Source organism: Rattus norvegicus, chromosome 7 (genome assembly GCF_036323735.1).
Source record: "Rattus norvegicus strain BN/NHsdMcwi chromosome 7, GRCr8, whole genome shotgun sequence".
Lineage (NCBI taxonomy): Eukaryota > Metazoa > Chordata > Mammalia > Rodentia > Muridae > Rattus > Rattus norvegicus.
The window spans coordinates 82,791,280-82,809,095 of record NC_086025.1 but is presented as its reverse complement, the minus strand read 5'-3'; positions in this window follow the sequence as shown (position 1 = coordinate 82,809,095).

The window sequence follows — 17,816 nt, the reverse complement described above, 5'->3', positions numbered from 1 at the left end:
GTAAATACATAAAATATCCAATAAAAAAGAATTGCATCAGGCACTTTGACATTTGGATATCCATTGATAATACTCAAATGAATGTAAATTATAACTTATGGAGTTTTTGGTAATAAAATATTCAACAAAAATAAATAGATTGTATGTTGTAGTGGAATTTTAATCCAGCAACATGGCTGCTCTATGAAGGGATCACTTTCAAAGACCTTCTATGTCTGTGTGATCCTGATGGAATACAGACTACCTTTAATCCCAGGAGACAGAGGTAAGCAGATCTCTGAGTTTAAGGCCAGCCTGGTATAAAGGAAGTTTCAAGTAAAGAAAAGCTTAGGTCCAGGTGTGCTGCTCTACAATTTTAATCCTAGTACTCAGGAGACAGAGGCATGCAGATCTCTGAGTTCAGGTCAGTTCAGTTGACTTCGTGAGTTTATAGGCAGTTCAGTGGAGTACAGTTTGTGGTAGTTCTGTGTGTGGTGTTTAGAGGCAGTTTTACAGGGACAGTTTTACAGAAACAGGCAGAAGAAAGAACAAACAAGACAAAGATGAAGGCAGAATAAGCCAGAGAATGAGAAGAAGCCAAAAGATTAGAACAGATTTCCAGAGCTGGTTGGAGATCAAGCAGAACAATTCAGTGAGGATGAAAGAGAAGTCATTACGAGTCAGGCAGCTTGGAGAAGAGTTTGGGGAAAAACAGCTCTGTTGAACCAGCCAGCCAGAGTTCAGAAAGAGGTAGAAAGGATGAGCTTTTTCAGGTATAAGCCTCCAAGATGTTGCCAATTATATCAGGCAAATTAAAATCACCTTTATAGCATGGGATTAATCTATAATACTTTATGCTGCTATATCGTGACTGTTTCAATAACAAACTATTATTTATCTATAGTGCTTAATATTTATCTTGATTTGCAATGCATGATGTGTTCAATGAAAAGGATAGTTTCTTTCTCAATTAGCCTGTAATCTGTATATACTGATTTCTGTGAGTTAATTTTGTATGCAGCAAAATTTCTGAAAGTTAACAAGGTGAACAATAACCATAAGGTTTACAAATGAATTACTTACATGTGTTATTCCCAGACAAGGAGAAATTTTTATTATAGTTCATTTACCTAAGAAATTTAGACCTGAGTAGTTTTATGGTAAGAGATAGGGAACATGGGTATAGCTTGTCAAAATCAGAATGAAAATTACATAGCCAAAATTTAAGCTAAGGTTATTTTTCTAATTATGAGTATGCTACATATTTATTAACCAATAATCTCCTGGTACACATGGGGGGAATATAGCTCCAGTCATATATGTAGCAGAGGTGACATTCTTTGGCATCAATAACAGGAGAATCCCTTGGTCCTGTGAAGGATCATTTCCCCATTGTAGGGGAATGCCAGGATGTTGAGGTGGGAATGTATGTGTGGGACGGGAAGCATCTTCATAGAAGCACGGGGAGGGGGATGGAAGAGGGGGGAAGAGGAAAATGGGATAACATTTGAAATACATAAACTATCCAATAAATAAACTAAAAATTTTCTGATATTGTTTGTCATCTGTAGTTGAACAGTTTCTTCCATGTTTCTATGTTCAGTTGCCCTGTTTTCTAACTGAGATACCCCATAGCTCAGAGAATTAAAATTCCAACATTTCTAGTTTCAAAATAAATCCCATTTGCAGGAATGCTAGTAAACATTCATATGCTAGTAGTTTGTTTTCCCCTGATTCTAGAGCAGTGGTTTATATAACCTGTGGTTTGATATTGTCTCTATTTTTGCAGTGGACTGTTTGATGATCCATGTTTTTCTACTTTTGTCTCATCAAGATGTGATATTCTTTTAGCATATTGTCACATTTCTATGTGATTTCTCTTACAAAATAAATACACACTCTGTAATACGTTAACTGAAAATATTTAAGAAGATCTTAACCATTCATTAACTACATATTATTTAAGAAAAAGAAAAAGACAGAACAGTGTCTATTAAGAGAAAATGTATGGTCCAACTTCAAGAGTTTTATCAGCTACATATAATTTGTTTATTTTACATACTCTACTAATATGACATCAATTAACGGTGGAGCTACACTTTATCTTCTGTATTTCTCAACTTTATATATATATATTTTAAATGTATTCACTAATGATCTTTTTTTAACCTTTTCTACTTTTGCATATTTCTTTTTAAATGTGGAAAAAACTCTTTCTGAAAGTCATTTTGCATCCTTATTCTGCCTAACATATAATGAAGTTTGAAATGCATCAGCATATATTACAGAAACTCTAAATTTATGAAGAAATATGTCCATTATAAGAGAGAGTATTTGTGTGAAATTGTGTAATCAATCCCATATTCCATTCAATAAATGTCTTATCATCCTGATTCAGTTGTCTTTGATTTCATTGGCAGTAGTAATACATCACTGTAAATACAATTAACCAGAACAATGAACATCTTTACAAGATATCCCTGATAATCCAAGGTTGGTATTTTGACTTTGGGGTAAACAACAGTTGTGCAGTTAGACATAAGTCTCACTAAATTGTAGAAAATTCATTGTGATTAGATTGTAAATATTACTAATTACAAATGGATCAAAAAAGCATAAACCTTACAAGAAAACCTACTAAGAAGATTCTTTGTGTGGCACAAGAAATAAAATTTGTCTACAAATTATTCCTTAAAGAAGATGTTAAGGGAAAAATCCACCTAACTAAGAGGTTAACTATGTCCATGAAAACACATGAAATTAAAAACAAAAGTCTCAGACCATTAAAAACATAGAAAAAGAGGACACACACACACACACACACACACACACACACACATTCATTTATTCACCACCATCCCCCTCCACTACCACATCACCGAAAGTATCAGGAATAAAAAGTTAATGATCATTTCTCAATAGTAATGGTCTTAATTTCTGAATAAAATGACACACATTAACAGAATGGATACAAAATCAAGATTTATCTTTCTGCTGTATCCAAGAAACAAACTTCAACAAGGTTAGATATTACCTCAGGGTAAAGGGTTGGCAAAAGATATATGATGCAAATGTACTTAAGAAGAAACCTGATATAATACCTAGCAAAGTAGGGTTCAAATCAAAACTAGTGAAAAGAGATGGGGAAGGACAGTACATTCTCATCAAAGAAAAAATTCACCAAGATGGAATTTCAGTTAATAAAATCTAACTTTCAAGGAAGAGGGCAACAACATTTATAAAAGAAACATAACTGTAGCTTAAATTTCATGTGGACACAAATACTGATGGTGGGAGACTTCAAAACCTCTCACTCAGCAATGAACAGCTCATCCAGACAAAAACTATACAGGAATACTGGAACTAAGAGACAGTATAAATCAGATGGCCCTAAATAAACATTTACACACTTAACACAAGCACAGAATAAAACTTCTTTTAATCATCTTGGGGAGTTTACTCTAAAACACTTGAGCACCAAACAACTCTCAGGAGATACAAGAAAATTAAAATAACTTCTAGCATGCTATCAGAATATCGTGTATTAAAACTGGATATCTGCAACAGAAACAAAAGAAACCTGACAAACAGAAAATGAATAACTCCCTACTAACAATACCTTAATATAGAAATAAATGAGACTTACATGTCCTAGAGCTAAGGAAAATGGCTATACTGTAGACTCAGAGATGGAGCACAATGAAAGCAGTGCTTGGAGGAAAGATCATAACATTTAATGCCTACAAAGGTAAATTGGAGAGATTTCATATTCGAAATTTTACAACACACCTGAAAACTCTAGGGCAAAAGGAAGTAAGCACGCTCAAGCAGATCGACGGCAGAAACCAATCAAATTGAGGGCTGAAATAAATGAACTAGCAACAAAGAGATGAATTCAAAGCATCAGTGAAACAAAGAATGGTTCCTTCAGAAAATCAACAAGATAGAAAAACCCTTATCGAAACTAACAAAAAGACATATTATTCAAATTAAAAGAATAATGAAAAGAGAAAGGGAGGTTTAAAGCATACAAAAGTAAGTTCATAGAATCATGCAACACAATTTAGAAACTTAAATTCTACCAGATTGGAAAAATCCGAAACAAGTAGATAATTTTCTCCATAGATATGACTTATAAAAGTGAAATAAAGACCAGATAAGCAATTTTAATAGACTTATAGAATTTTAATTTTAATAATTTCTACAGAAATAGAAGCAGACATTACAAATCTCTCAACCAAAAAAAAAAAAAAAAAAAAGCCCAGGGCCAGATGGTTTTAGTGTAAAATTCTAACAGAATTTTAAAGTACAGTTATCACCACTGCTACTTGACTTATTTCAAAAATTGAAACAGAAGGAACAATGTGAAATTCATTTTAAGATATAGTTACTCTGATATCTAAATTACATAAAAACTCAACAAAAACATTACCAACATGTGTATATAAATGTAAAATACTCAAATATTCAAACAGAATCCAAGAACATATAAAAACAATCATCAATCATTGTTAGGTAGGCTTCATTCCTATGATTATGAAATGGTGTAGTATGTGAAAAGCAATCAATACATGAACATCTTGGTAGATGCTGAAAAATTCTTTAACAAATTCCAACACTCCTTTATGATGATAGTCTTGGGGATGATAGGGATACAAAGGACAATAACATAATAAATGAAATTTACAGAAACCTATAGTTAACATCAAATTAAACAGAGAGAAACTCAAAGCAATTCCAGTGAAATTCGGAAGCAGAAGAGTTGATCACTCTTTCCATATCTATTTAATATAATACTTAAAGTTTTAGCTAGAAAAACAAAACAATTGAAGGAGATCAAGTGGAAGCAAATTGGATAGAAAGACGTCAAAGTATCATTTCTTAGAGATGACATGATAACATACATAAGTGAGCTTAAAAATTCTACTAAAAAACTCTTACATCTGATAAAATATATTTAGAGAGATGGTTGGATATAAGATTAACTTAACAAAAATATCAGTAGCCCTCCTAAATACAAATGACAAATGGACTGAGGAATAAATCAGGAAAACTACACCTTTCACAGTGCTCGCAAGTAAAAGATTTGTATGAGGAAAACTTAAAATCTTTAAAAATGAAACTGAGGATGATATGAGAAAATGAGAAGATCTTCCAGGCTTAGAGTAGGTTTAACATAATATAAAATGCCCATACTGTCAAAACCAAGATACAGGTTCAATGCAATCCCCGTCAAAATCTCAATACAATGCTTTACAGATTTTCAGAAGATGATTTTCAATTCATGTCGAAAAACAAAACAAAACAATGAAGAAACCAAACAAAAAACAGTTACCAAAAGCAGTCCCAAACAATCAAACATCAAACTAATGCAGAAATCCTTGAATTCAAGCTGCACTACAGAACAGTATTGGTAAAAACCACATAAATTGACATGAATCCTTACATGTTGATCAATAGATTGGAATCAAATATTCAAATGTAAATCCACATCCCTTTGGACACTGATTTTTTTTAACAAAGAATCCAGAAATACATATGGGAAAAAAAGCAAGCCTCCTCAAAAGATGGTGCTGGTCAAACTGTATGTCCTGCATGTAGATGGATACAAATAGATTCATATTTTTTATCCTATACAAACCTCAAAGTGTATCATAGACCTCAACACAAAATGAATATAGTGAGTCTGATTTGAGAGAATATGGGGAAGATCCTTGAGTGTATTGGCAAAGGAGATGACTGAACAGAACACTAATAGCACATGCACTAATATCGACAATTAATAAATTGCTCATGAAAATGAAAAGTTTCTGTAAGGCAATGGGTAACATCAATTGGACAATGTTGCAAGTTTCCAAACACAGTAAGATGTTTACCAGTGCCACATGTGACAGAGAACTAGTATCAGAAATATATGAAGAACTCAAAAAAGTAAATATTAAAAACAAATAATCTAATCAACAAATGGGGTACATATCTAAAAAGGGAATTGTCAGTAGAGGAACCAGAAAAGCTGAGAAATAGTAATAAAGAAATGCCCAATATGCATAGCTATCAGGGAAGTTCAAATCAAAACCACTTTGAGATTCCATCTTCCATCTCTCAGAGTGGCTAAGGTCAGTAATACGTGTGACAGCTCATGCTGCTGAAGGTATCATGCAAAGAGAATACTCCACCATCGCTTATGGGAGGTCTAACTTCAACAGACATGGAAATCAATGCATTCCTATCGCATCTGGCTACTTAAAGATCTCATAATTGCATACTTACACACATACACACACAAACACAAACACACACAGAGAGAGAGAGAGAGAGAGAGAGAGAGAGAGAGAGAGAGAGAGATCCATACTCCATACTTACATATACATATGAAGCAAAAGCCAAAGCACCACTGTAGAAAGAACTTATTCATTCTGGTTGAAATTGCGCTTCAATATTCATTGTTTAGGGAAAGAAAAAGCTTCTATGCTTTTATTGCTAGATGACTTAACCATAAGTCAGATAAAAGCTCTGCCTTCTTTAGTAAGACTAATCCTGCCTTGCTCTTAAGAAAAGATCTGTTCTGCTCCGTGGTAAGAGGCCTGCCTGTTCTTTCTGCTTTCTGTGCAACTTCTTTATCTGTCTTTATCTTTCTCTTATGCTCTGTTATACTTTTGTTTCCAGTTTTTCTTTTAGCATTTTGCATTCTGCTCTCTCCTGTCCTTGGCTAAAGTCAACATTCCTAGTTTTTTGTACCCTTCTTAGAAAAATAAGTCACATGGTTTTTCCAAGCATCCTTTTTTACAAAAGTTCAAACATAAATTCAAATCATAAATTAAGTTTACAACACAGATATTCTCATAATTTTATTAAGACTAGTTATCTAACTATATACTTATTTTCTGTCACTAACTTCACACGTTGAGAGTTAAAAACAATAATTTTTGTGACTAAGTTAGCACAGATGTTTTGTATAGATAAACCCAGTTTATATTTTGTCTTCTGTCCTTACACCTACAATAAAACATTCTTTTCCTTTTATGACCTAAACCTCTATGAATGTGTCCCTAAGTTGTAAATGCCTTCTTTCTATCTCAGAAGCAATTAACTCATGATATATGAAAACTGGCTGAGTAATAATTGCAGTTTTCATATCAGAGAGGACTTTTATAGCAGTTCCATTATAAAGGGCTTAATAGTTACTAGTGTAACTATTAAGGAATTCTTATTGTATCATTAAGAATTAAGAAATAATCTACTACTCTATATAGCATCACTACAAGGAAGTATATCTTTGTTGATTTGAAGAAATCTGCCTATAGTGTGGGCTGATACTGAGGGATTATATAATATGTTTACAAGGACAGGAAAGGCACATCAGATGCAGGAATCATTTCTTGGGATTTGTCTTCTGGGCCATGCCCCTCAAAGGCTAATTCTTCATAGTTCCCTAGTGAAACATTTCTGGAGGATCCCTTGCTAGCCTTTTAGTTTCTCTTAGATGGCTCCTGGCAGAAGCAGAGTGTCACAGGGAATACGTCACTGCAGGAAGCTGATAATTCCTTAGCTGAAGGTAGGTCCTTACTACTTCATGAGTCTGCCATACTCATTTAGGGATTTTGGTCAGCCTTATCTTGTGAATGACTTGTGCATGCAGACGTAGGCACTTTGAGGTTGTTTGCAAAGGCCCTGTCAAGTGTAAAAACTACTTCTTTTGGTATAAGCATTCTTCTTTGCTAATGGTCCCTAGTATATGGGCAAAGTATATGAAACATATATCTGACCCATTTAGATATGAACTTTTTACAGCTCATATTCTCTTCATAGTAACCAATTTTAAACACTATCTACTACAAAAATAATGTTGTTTGATGAAAGATAACAGAGTCTCTACTAATTTATGGGTTTAAATATAAGAATTCAAAGAGAAGTATATTATCAGACAGCATTGCAAAAGTAGAATCTCCCCTAGGTTCTGTATTATAGAAAGATATTGTGCTTTGTGCATGTCTATTATTTCAGCCATGAATTCCTTATTGTGGAATAGTAAAATCCAATTTTAGTTCTAATTTGTTAAATTCAATAAGAAAGTGGTTAGGTACTATTAATACATATGCCAGTATTAAAATAGTGATCATTGCCCAAACAATCTGTATTTTAATGGACAGAGTTGACATGTGGGTAAGACTGATACGTACTTTTCTCACTTTGTAGCATGTACTCTGAAATTTCCACGGTATTAATGAAGGTTCTAAGTCAGTACGTACTTAATTTACTTATGCTCTAGGTCTCATTTTAGTGTTTTCTTCATATAGCATCTCATATTAAGTCTCATGGTTAACCAAATTCAATGACAATAGTTTGATTGTTATGAATGAGATACTATTGAAAACTTGAAAAAAGATAAACTTTAGCTTGGTCTTTATCTTTTATTAGATATATGGTAATATCTAGGTAAAAATTAGTTCTGATTATAAGGCAAGCCCAGTAAAAGTCTTTTAATATATGTATAAGTATATTTTAAAAAGCTTCTGCAGTAGTGGTTTTGCATATAGATTTTTCAGAAGTCTGTGCTGTTTGTGAGTTATCACTTCCATTCTGCTTTCTCTACTCTGAGGTCCTACTTCACATCCCATTGATTCCTTCCATTATTCTCTTTCCTTTTTCATATATCCTTCTCTTTTTGAAGTCCCCCAATAATGATGCTTTACTAGTTTTCTAACACCTGTTAGTGTTCTAAAAACATATATCTAAAAGTTCACAGCTAGCATCCACATACAAGAAAAAACACAAAGCACTTGTCTTTCATAGTTCAGTTTACTTTAGAATGATTGTTTCCAGTTGTGTCATTTACCCAAGAATTTCATAATTTATTTTCTTACAGCTAATTAATAATTTATTATGTATATGTTCCACAGTTCATTATTCATCCAAAAGTTGATGGACATCTAGACAAGAGAACACATGACACCAGACTAAAACTATGGTAAAAGAAGTGGAGGAAAACAGACAAGAGAATGAAGGGTGGACTTTACCAAAACACATTATGTGTATAAATCTGAGTGTTGATCAATAGAATTCTAAAAATAAGAAACACGAATTGGGTGTATTATTTTTAGATATATAGTGCTTACTAAAATTATAATAAGATACCATAAACAATTCACATGGACTTATAATAATCAATGAAAGTGCAGAAATGAATCAGTAAAGAAAGAAGATTAAAAACTCCACAAAAGAAAGCAAATATCCAAGACTATAACTATTTTCCATGAATTTCAACAAGATTTTCAAATAACTAGCATTAATTCTAATAAAACTGCTCTTTAAATAGGAAGGACAGTAATTCTTCCAAACTCTCTTTAACGAAAGCGTTACTACAATGATGCCAAAATCAAATATGGACACAAGTATAACCAAAAAATGTGAAGACAAAGTTTATACAACTCTCCCAAATAAATTTGGTTCAAAAATTTCCCCCAAAATAATTCCAAACAGAATATAGGCATGTATTTCAAAAGTATTTTACCTTGATCAAATTGGCATACTTCCAGAGACTTAGAGATAGTTCAAAACAATAAACTAATAGGTATAATACATCATATAGATGGTAACAAGGAGATAATCATAAAATCAGAAAAGAGGCCTTTGAGAAAATTCACAATAAGAGTAACAAAAAATAGTCATGAAGGGAACATATTTTGACACAATCAATGTCATACACAACAAACCAATAGCCAGTATCGTGGTACACAGAGAACATTTCAAAATCATCCTCTTCAAGATCAGGAATAAGAGAGTGGTGTAGGTTGATGTCATTATGTAGGTGAAGGCAGACAGGATGAAATGAGGCCTGTCATTGGACAAGAAGAAACAAGGTGGGAACAGAGGTTTTAGAAGGGAAGGAAAAGAGGAGAGAGGAGGCTGGAGCAAGGAAGTAGGGTCTAAGAGAACATGGCAGCAGCAGATGTTAAGATTCTGATTCATGCCTAGTTATAGTTTGTTATGACTATTTTTTAATATTTTATTAGATATATTTCTTTGCTTAAATTTCAAATGTTACGCCCCTTCCCAGTTTCCTGTCCATAAGCCTCCATTCCCTCCCCCTCCCCCCATATAGTTATTCCCCCTATACATCCCCCTTACTGCACCCCCCCCACCAGGGATGGGTGTGCACAGGATTTTGTGTTGTCTAGGTGGGCAAATTATATCTTATCAATTGGGTCAGAAGATATTGTGTGGTGTGTTCTTTCATGTGGCGACTTAATTGAGTTCAAGAGAGAGTGCAGGAGAGAGAGTGTGGAGCAGTATGAGTGGGAACCAGTCATGCACGTGTTTTCCTTTATACTGCAACACAATGGTATTCACTTTATCCTGTCCTACTCAAGATAAAGCTTGAAGTCTTAATCTAGAGTAAAGAAAAGGAAATAAATGTGTTACTAATGGGAATAGAACTAAATGATTAACAGATCGAAAGTAAGTTAGGGGATTACGCTTTTCACAATAGCCTCTAAGAACTTTTAGGTATAAGATTAAACCAGAATGAAATTGATTTATATAATTAAAATTGTAAGACACTGAAGAAAAAAAACAGTGAAATATACTAGAAGATAGGGAGACATCCCTGCTTATGGATCAGAAGATAATATTGTGAAAATGGCCATCCACCAAAAGAAACTTATCCAATCTAATTATTATAAAATTCTCAGTGCCACCTTCAGAGCTAAAGACAAAAAATATTTTAAGATTAATAAGCAAACACAAAAGCCAAAACATTCTAGAAAAAAAACATACTGTAGTAGCTATAAACACACATGATCATAACAGCCAAAATATCAGGATACCAAAATAAAATCGACACATTTAAATAGAATAGAAGAACCAGATATTAATGTACACAACTACATAGACCCAGTTTTTTAAAATATACATTGGAAATAATTCAACATCTTTAACAATTGTCTTTAGACACCTAGATGTCAACATGGAGAAGAATGAAACTATTTTTGTTACTTCTCAACTTGCACAAAACTCACCTCTATATTAATAAAGTACATCAACATGAGACCTTATTCTCTGAAACTACTAGAAGACAAAAGTAGAAAATATACATTAACATGTAGCTACTGGTAGAGGCTTTCTAAACAAGATTATAGTAATGAGGAAAATAAGACCAACACATGACAAATGTGATTTCCCGAAACTAAAACTCTTCTTTATAACAAACAAAATTATTAATGGAGTAAAGAAGGACCTCACACTATAATAAAACATTCTATTTAATGTCTATTATGTAGCAACGGTTTATAAAATTAAACATAAAGCCACAACATTAAAAATGGACTATAGAACTAAAGAGTGACATGGCCCACAAATAATATACAGGGTCACCTCTCTCTCCTCCCTCTCCCTCCTCCCTCTCCCCCCTCCCCCCCCATTCTTCCCCTATCTCCCCCGTTTCCCCAATCTGCACCCTGTCTCTCTATCCTGTCTCTCCCCTTCTCTCCCCCTTCCCTTCTCTCCCCCTTCTCTTCTCTCCCCTTCTCTTCTCTCCCCCTTCCCTTCTCTCCCCCTTCCCTTCTCTCCCCCTTCCCTTCTCTCCCCCTTCCCTTCTCTCCCCCTTCCCTTCTCTCCCCTTCCATTCTCTCCCCCCTCTCCCCCTCCCCTCTCCCCCTCTCCCCCTTCCTTTCTCTCCCCCTTCCCTTCTCTCCCCCTTCCCTTCTCTCCCCTTCCCTTCTCTCCCCCTTCCCTTCTCTCCCCTTCCCTTCTCTCCCCTTCCCTTCTCTACCCTTCCATTCTCCCCCCTCTCCCCCTCCCCTCTCCCCCTTCCCTCTCCCCCTCTCCCCCTTCCCTTCTCTCCCCCTTCCCTTCTCTCCCCCTTCCCTTCTCTCCCCCTTCCCTCTCGCCCTCCTCTCTCCCACTCCTCTCTCCCCCTTCCCTCTCCCCTTCTCCCCTTCCCTCCCCCCTCCTCTCTCCCCCTCCTCTCTCCCCTTCCCTCTCCCCTTCTCCCCTTCCCTCTCCCCCTTCTTTTCTCTCTCCCCCTTCTCTCTTCCCCTTCTCTTCTCTCTCCCCCTTCTGTCTCCTTCTTTTCTCTCTCCCCCTTCTCTCTTCCCCTTCTCTCTCCCCCTTCTCTCTCCCCATTCTCTCCCCCTTCTCACCCCTTCTCTCCCCCTCTTCCCCTCCCCCTTTCCTCCCCTTCCCCCTCCCTCTCACCCCCCCAATATTTAACTGTCTTAAACTTCAGAAAACGAGTATTAAAACTATTTTAAAATAGATCTCACCTCAGTCAGAACGACAGACATCATGAATATGGGTAATAAATTCTAACTCAAATCTGGGAAAGGAAAAACCTTTATTAACTGTTGGTTGGGGGCAAACCAGTGCAGTCATTCGAAGATAAGTCCGGGTGTTTCTCACAAAACAAGAAATAAAATCTGTACCATATTCAGAAAAAATCACCTCAAATCTACATCATATTAGAAAGTGAATTCCTTTCTACTTTACTTACAGAAGCTAGTATGTAGAAAGTCTAAATACCCATCAAGTGATGAGTAGACAATGAAAACTTTGTACATTACCAAATGTAATTTTGATCAGATGTAAAAATATGAAACTTCCAGAAAATATAGAAAAAGTTGAAAATTAATAATAACTTCACTAACCACGTATGAGGACAAATATTCTCAATGAAATTTATATGCATACCACATCATATAGAGCTCCAAAAGCGTTGCAAAGGAGGAGTTATGAAGTATATACAAGCCACAAACTGAGATGAAGAGCTATGAGCTAATGCACTCTAGAGCTGATATAAAAGTTGTAACCATGAACTCACAATCAAGGTTATTTTTCCTGGGTCGGTACAAAACTTACAAGGTAAATAAACAATTTAAGATGGGAGAGGGGTTCTTCTGGGTCTTTTTTACACTGCGTGCTACCAGCCATTTTATATATTTGGGTAAAGAGCAAAACACTATCTTCAATTGTGTACTTGCTGCAAAGCCATTGGAAAGCACCAACACTATGATCATACAGAAAGCCCTGGTTAAAGTTAGAGGAATAGACATGGACACAGGAAAGGGATTTAAAAGATAGACAAGTGTAGCTGGGGTAGTGAAGTAGGGAGGTGGTGAGTGTGTCTATATGTATTATATGCAAGGTGAGCTCATCGACAATCAAGGTCAATATTAATATAGTTTTTAAAATATAGTTGAGTCAGGTGGGCACTCCTGAGGCGGCAGAGTGGAAGAGACCACCAACACTGCCCACCCCTGCCCACATCCCTGGTCCAAGAGGAAACTGTATAAGGCCGCTGGGTTCCCGTGGAGGAAGGCCCAGGAGCAGGAGGACCGCTGCGCCTGAGACACCGCCGGAACCTGAAGGAAACAGAACGGATAAACAGTTCTCTGCACCCAAATCCCGTGGGAGGGTGAGCTAAACCTTCAGAGAGGCAGACACGCCTGGGAAACCAGAAGAGACTGCACTCTGCACACACAACTCAGACGCCAGAGGAAAACACTAAACGCCATCTGGAACCCTGGTGCACTGAAACTCCCGGAAAGGGAGGCACGGATCTTCCTGGTTGCTGCCAATGCAGAGAGCTCGTGGGCAGTACCCCACGAGCGAACTTGAGCCTCTGGAACACAGGTAAGACCAACCTTTCTGCTGCAAGTGACCTGCCTGGTGAACTCAAGACACAGGCCCACAGGAACAGCTGAACACCTGTAGAGAGGAAAAACTACATGCCAGAAAGCAGAACACTCTGTCCCCATAACTGGCTGAAAGAAAACAGGAAAACAGGTCTACAGCACTCCTGACACACAGGCTTATAGGACAGTCTAGCCACTGTCAGAAATAGCAGAACAAAGTAACACTAGAGATAATCTGATGGTGAGAGGCAAGCGCAGGAATCCAAGCAACAGAAACCAAGACTACATGGCACCATCGGAGCCCAATTCTCCCATCAAAACAAACATGGAATATCCAAACACACCAGAAAAGCAAGATCTAGTTTCAAAATCATATTTGATCATGATGCTGGAGGACTTCAAGAAAGACATGAAGAACTCCCTTAGAGAAATATAGGAAAACATTAATAAACAAGTAGAAGCCTACAGAGAGGAATCGCAACAATCCCTGAAAGAATTCCAGTAAAACACAATGAAACAGTTGAAGGAATTAAAAATGGAAATAGAAGCAATCAAGACAGAACACATGGAAACAACCCTGGATATAGAAAACCAAAAGAAGAGACAAGGAGCCGTAGATACAAGCTTCACCAACAGAATACAAGAGATAGAAGAGAGAATCTCAGGAGCAGAAGATTCCATAGAAATCATTGACTCAACTGTCAAAGATAATGTAAAGCAGAAAAAGCTACTGGTCCAAAACATACAGGAAGGGGTTGGGGATTTAGCTCAGTGGTAGAGCACTTGCCTAGCAAGCGCAAGGCCCTGGGTTCGGTCCCCAGCTCCGAAAAAAAAAAAAAAAAAGAAAAGAAAAGAACAAAACATACAGGAAATCCAGGACTCAATGAGAAGATCAAACCTAAGGATAATAGGTATAGAAGAGAGTGAAGACTCCCAGCTCAAAGGACCAGTAAATATCTTCAACAAAATCATACAAGAAAACTTCCCTAACCTAAAAAAAGAGATACCCATAGGCATACAAGAAGCCTACAGAACTCCAAATAGATTAGACCAGAAAAGAAACAACTCCCGTCACATAATAGTCAAAACACCAAACGCACAAAATAAAGAAAGAATATTAAAAGCAGTAAGGGAAAAAGGTCAAGTAACATATAAAGGCAGACCTATCAGAATCACACCAGACTTTTTGCCACAAACTATGAAGGCCAGAAGATCCTGGACTGATGTCATTACAGACCCTAAGAGAACACAAATGCCAGCCCAGGTTACTGTATCCTGCAAAACTCTCAATTAACATAGATGGAGAAACCAAGATATTCCATGACAAAACCAAATTTACACAATATCTTTCTACAGATCCAGCGCTACAAACGATAATAAATGGTAAAGCCCAACATAAGGAGGCAAGCTATACCCTAGAAGAAGCAAGAAACTAATCGTCTTGGCAACAAAACAAAGAGAAGAAAAGCACACAAACAAAACCTCACATCCAAATATGAATATAACAGGAAGCAATAATCACTATTCCTTAATATCTCTCAACATCAATGGCCTCAACTCCCCAATAAAAAGACATAGATTAACAAACTGGATACACAACGAGGACCCTGCATTCTGCTGCCTACAGGAAACACACCTCAGAGACAAAGACAGACATTACCTCAGAGTGAAAGGCTGGAAAACAATTTTCCAAGCAAATGGTCAGAAGAAGCAAGCTGGAGTAGCCATTCTAATATCAAATAAAATCAATTTTCAATTAAAAGTCATCAAAAAAGATAAGGAAGGACACTTCATATTCATCAAAGGAAAAATCCACCAAGATGACCTCTCAATCCTAAATATCTATGCCCCAAATACAAGGGCACCTACATACGTAAAAGAAACCTTACTAAAGCTCAAAACACACATTGCACCTCACACAATAATAGTGGGAGATTTCAACACCCCACTCTCATCAATGGACAGATTATGGAAACAGAAATTAAACAGAGACGTAGACAGACTAAGAGAAGTCATGAGCCAAATGGACTTAACAGATATTTATAGAACATTCTATCCTAAAGCAAAAGGATATAACTTCTTCTCAGCTCCTCATGGTACCTTCTCCAAAATTGACCATATAATTGGTCAAAAAACGGGCCTCAACAGGTACAGAAAGATAGAAATAATCCCATGCGTGCTATCAGACCACCACGGCCTAAAACTGGTCTTCAATAACAATAAGGGAAGAATGCCCACATATACATGGAAATTGAACAATGCTCTACTCAATGATAACCTGGTCAAGGAAGAAATAAAGAAAGAAATTAAAAACTTTTTAGAATTTAATGAAAATGAAGGTACAACATACCCAAACTTATGGGACACAATGAAAGCTGTGCTAAGAGGAAAACTCATAGCCTGAGTGCCTGCAGAAAGAAACAGGAAAGAGCATATGTCAGCAGCTTGACAGCACACCTAAAAGCTCTAGAACAAAAAGAAGCAAATACACCCAGGAGGAGTAGAAGGCAGGAAATAATCAAACTCAGAGCTGAAATCAACCAAGTAGAAACAAAAAGGACCATAGAAAGAATCAACAGAACCAAAAGTTGGTTCTTTGAGAAAATCAACAAGATAGATAAACCCTTAGCCAGACTAATGAGAGGACACAGAGAATGTGTCCAAATTAACAAAATCAGAAATGAGAAGGGAGACATACTACAGATACAGAGGAAATTCAAAAAATCATCAGATCTTACTATAAAAGCCTATATTCAACAAAACTTGAAAATCTACAGGAAATGGACAATTTCCTAGACAGATACCAGGTACCGAAGTTAAATCAGGAACAGATAAACCAGTTAAACAACCCCATAACTCCTAAGGAAATAGAAGCAGTCATTAAAGATCTCCCAACCAAAAAGAGCCCAGGTCCAGACGGGTTTAGTGCAGAATTCTATCAAACCTTCATAGAAGACCTCATACCAATTTTATCCAGACTATTCCACAAAATTGAACCAGATGGAGCACTACCGAATTCCTTCTATGAAGCCACAATTACTCTTATACCTAAACCACCCAAAGACCCAACAAAGAAAGAGAACTTCAGACCAATTTTCCTTATGAATATCGACGCAAAAATACTCAATAAAATTCTGGCAAACCGAATCTAAGAGCACATCAAAATAATCATCCACCATGATCAAGTAGGCTTCATCCCAGGCATGCAGGGATGGTTTAATATATGGAAAACCATCAACGTGATCCATTATATAAACAAACTGAAAGAACAAAACCACATGATCATTTCATTAGATGCTGAGAAAGCATTTGACAAAATTCAACACCCCTTCATGATAAAAGTCCTGGAAAGAATAGGAATTCAAGGCCCATACCTAAACATAGTAAAAGCCATATACAGCAAACCAGTTGCTAACATTAAACTAAATGGAGAGAAACTTGAAGTAATCCCACTAAAATCAGGGACTAGACAAGGCTGCCCACTCTCTCCCTACTTATTCAATATAGTTCTTGAAGTTCTAGCCAGAGCAATCAGACAACAAAAGGAGGTCAAGGGGATACAGTTTGGAAAAGAAGAAGTCAAAATATCACTATTTGCAGATGATATGATAGTATATTTAAGTGATCCCAAAAGTTCCACCAGAGAACTACTAAAGCTGATAAACAACTTCAGCAAAGTGGCTGGGTATAAAATTAACTCAAATAAATCAGTAGCCTTCCTCTACACAAAAGAGAAACAAGACGAGAAAGAAATTAGGGAAACGACACCCTTCACAATAGACCCAAATAATATAAAGTACCTCGGTGTGACTTTATCCAAGCAAGTAAAAGATCTGTACAATAAGAACTTCAAGACACTGAAGAAAGAAATTGAAGAAGACCTCAGAAGATGGAAAGATCTCCCATGCTCATGGATTGGCAGGATTAATATAGTAAAAATGGCCATTTTACCAAAAGCGATCTACAGATTCAATGCAATCCCCATCAAAATACCAATCCAATTCTTCAAAGAGTTAGACAGAACAATTTGCAAATTCATCTGGAATAACAAAAAACCCAGGATAGATAAAACTATCCTCAACAATAAAAGGACTTCAGGGGGAATCACTATCCCTGAACTCAAGCAGTATTACAGAGCAATAGTGATAAAAACTGCATGGTATTGGTACAGAGACAGACAGATAGACCAATGGAATAGAATTGAAG